Raw genomic sequence first — 3,917 nt, 5'->3', positions numbered from 1 at the left:
GGTTCCCCACTGACGGAGCAACCTCGGGATATCACCCCAATCACTGCTAGATTGGGTCTCGAAATCGTCCCCAGACACAAAGAAAAAGCGCGACTTCCAATACCTGAATGACGAAGGCAATCCCTTGACAATCCTAATCTTTCTCTCCCAAGGGACTAATTCGTAATATCCCCACTCTTTAGACTCTTTCAAACGATACAGGTAGGTGAGCTCACCTATCCTGATCATATCCCCGTTGGAGGCCAACCATATTTGCATACAGTTAATGACGATCCTCCACGAGTTTGGCATGAGCTGTCCAGGGGCTATACCAAAATGATCTAAAAGTTCCATCAGGAACGGGTGGACGGGGAACCTAAGCCCACAGGTGAAGGCTGACTCATAAAAACATATTTCGCCTGGAAAGAAGTGACAAGCCCTATCTTCTTCCCTGGGACGACGAACACGAACCCTAGACGGAAATTGAAACCTATCCTTAAATCTATTCACGGTCTCGTCATCCAGACCACAAATCTCCCTAAGGGCATAAAAAGCCCTAACCTCTCGAGAACCAGAGACGGCGGTATCTCCTTCAGCCGGGCCACCACTGGACGACAGCCCAGTCTCGAGGTCACTAGACCTAACCTCAGACATTAATCTTCTCCCTCCTAAACCCTCAAACCAATTTAGCGATTGACGGAGCAACGGTAACAACTCACTCAAAACGACGCTCAGACTATTGCCTTCGTACGCAAAATTTTCTAAAAAAGGGTAAGTACCCAAAGACCCCCCTAGACGCGCAAAAAGGAAGGAGATCGATGGGCAAGCTATCCTAACCTCTAAGCTATCAACCATGGAAGATACAGAAATCAAAAGGAAAACAAGGTACGAAACTGAAACCCCCAAAAGAAAAACAAAAGCCAACACCAGAATAGAAGCGAAAAGGGAATAGCAAATCAGAAATTATACAGTAAAAGAAGAAAAAGAAGAAAGAAAAAGGGAAGAAGAACATACCTCCAATGGCGGAACGGCAGAAGCAGCACAAGGCAAATCGGAGAAGAAGGAAGCCACAAAATATTCAGAGTATCTCTAAAAAAACTGGTTTGCTTTTGCTCTCTGAGAAATAAACGAAAAGTTGAAAAGGAGAAGTTTTAAATGTGGGCCAAAAACGATTGAAAAACCAGCGGGAAACCCAAGGGGCATGCCATTAATTCCACAGACCATCAAGCGCCACGTGGCCACGATTGCGTGTAACGCCGCCACTAAGCATTAAAGGCGGAACAGAACCCCAAGAGTCACAAGAAAAACTTTTCAACTTCTGTGATCGTCATGACAGGTCACCGACGACCCCAGAACCTGGGGGGCAACTGACGGGAATGACGACTCTACATCCCACTGACGAAGATAACATTACTGACGGTAGAATCATCCAGGACGAAGTGATCAGAAACAACGAAGGAAGCCATCATCACTGACGAGGCAAAGAGTTATTCAATGCGATCAATCAATGATCCGAGCAGTTACCAAATCAACCAAGAAGACCGTTGGAAGGCCTATTAAAAGTCTCATTACTGGCCAGGTGCGTTACAAAAGAAAGCATTAACAGCCTCAACGGCTAGCCCTTATGGGCTCAGGTATAAAACTCTCACACAACCAACAGAGGAGGAGATATGCAAAAAATACTCTGAAACTATCTATTATTTCTTTATTGTGTTTAACTGTGATCCTAACTTTGGCATCGGAGACTTTGTGGCAGGCGCCACACCGGTGTCTCTCGACGAGCAAACCTTCACATCTCACGGGTGATTCCATCTGAACATTCACTGACGGATTTGTGTTCCATCAAAAAATAATAATTATTTAAAAAATACTGTTTGTATAAATTTGTCATCCTACTCCTATTATAGATAAAAATTAAAAATTAATAAGAACTTAAAAAATATTGAACATTTAACATTGGAAAAAAATACAAAGACAAAACAAATAACGTGGGAGAGGGAAAGGGGCATATGGATAATTTCTCATTTAAGCCCATTTTTTCTCCAATTTAGGGAGAAAACAACCCCCCCCCCTCCCAAAAAATGTGGGCACGAGGACAAAACAAAATCACCTACCAACCAAACACTTCAATTATTTATTTTTTTTCATATTTTTCCCTCCTTAATTTTCATCTCTCCCAAGATCACTCCAACCAAACGAACTCTAAGAGATAAAACCTTAATTTTGAATTAACCGAAGAGTAAAAATGTCATTTTTCATTTGGACCATTTGATAAAAATGAACACTACTTGCCAAAGACCTTATAACTGAATTGGCACCTCCCCATGCACAAAGTGTTTGGGGGTCTAGGGAGGAAAGGGTTCGAGCTGCGAGATTAGCAGCATATTATAATTATTTCTAAAAAAAAAAAAAATAAACACCACTCTAAAATAAAATTTAGTTCATCACAATCAAAACAACATAAATACCATAATAATCCAACCAGTGGTAAAGCCTGGGTTTTGGGTTAGGGGGCGAGATTAAAAGACAAGATTAGAAGTAAAATAATCTAAGAAATATTGATCGACACAAATAACAAAATATATAAACAACTATATGCTAATATAATCGTCATATACAATCTAATATAAACAATAAACTTTATTTCAGTTTTTTTCTTACCTAGTTTAATTTACTTAATTGCAAAATCTACTTCGATATGAGTTTGTTTAGAATTTGATCCAAACTCATTATTATGATCAGGTTTCTTTAGAATCTCAATTAACTACATATTTCATAGCATTATCTTAAAGATGAGTGTTACGTCCACAACATTTTTACAACAAATTATAGGTAGAAAGTTGTTATTAGTTCTAATTTGAATTCAAAACTTAAATTACTTTTTTTATCCATACATAACAACCAATAACAACTAGCCACTTAGAATTTGTTGTGAAAATGTTGTAGACATAACATTTCTCTTAAAATTAAAATTAAAATTATTAATTCATAGTGAATAACAATCAAATCAAGGGATTAATCTAAATACGCACAATTTAAGCATGTAATTTAACTCTTTAAAATAAATTGGAAAAATAAATCAATGTATAAATATCAAGAATATAATATATATGTGTGAAGTTTTATATGTACCTTAATGCCTTGAATGCTTTTAAAATGTTATGTAAACCTTTTATCTTCCTCTTTTGAGTAGTTAGGACCCGTTTGGTAATGTTGTTCTAGTAACGTTATTTGTATTTTTTGGAAATACGTGTGAGTGAAAAAGTGTGAGGAAATACGTGTAATGTTATTTAAACAACAGTAACAAACAGGCCCTAAAGTTTTGGGTTTATTGCACAAATTCTTGCTTGAGAGAGAGAGAGAGAGAGAGAGAATTGTAAAGAGGAGGTAGACTGGCTAGGCGCTACAGCAAGCACATAAAAGTAGTGTTTTTCTCTCCTATTAGTCAAAGTACTACTCTCTCCGTTCCATTTTTTTTGTCCTGTTTAAAAAGTCAAACTTTTTAAAGGAACATCATTTATTTTCTTGTCTACATTTTAAAAATGTATAAGTTTCCAAAACTACCCTTAAAAAAATTTATCAAAAAATTGAATTAGTAAATTATTAGGGGTATAATAGGAATATTAGTAAATTAATTACTTTTATTTTTAAAAACAGGACAATATTTTGGGACATTTTAAAAATGAAATAGATGACAAAAAGAGTAAGATCAGATGGAGTATTTAGAAATAGGTACAGCTCAAGTGGTTTTTAATTATTATTATTAAGTGGGACCCGGTATTTAATAATAGTATTGCCTGTGAATAGTAAAATTTGGTTTCTCGTTGACAAGCCACATCAAGAATTAATGATAATATGCAATCTAGCACGTTACAATCTCATTGCAATTAATTTTGATTGGTCCTTAATTGCATTAATTCCATGTCAAAATCTCATTG

The sequence above is a fragment of the Quercus robur genome, chromosome 5, assembly GCF_932294415.1.
Source record: "Quercus robur chromosome 5, dhQueRobu3.1, whole genome shotgun sequence".
NCBI lineage: Eukaryota > Viridiplantae > Streptophyta > Magnoliopsida > Fagales > Fagaceae > Quercus > Quercus robur.
Note: the sequence above shows the minus strand (reverse complement) of the source record.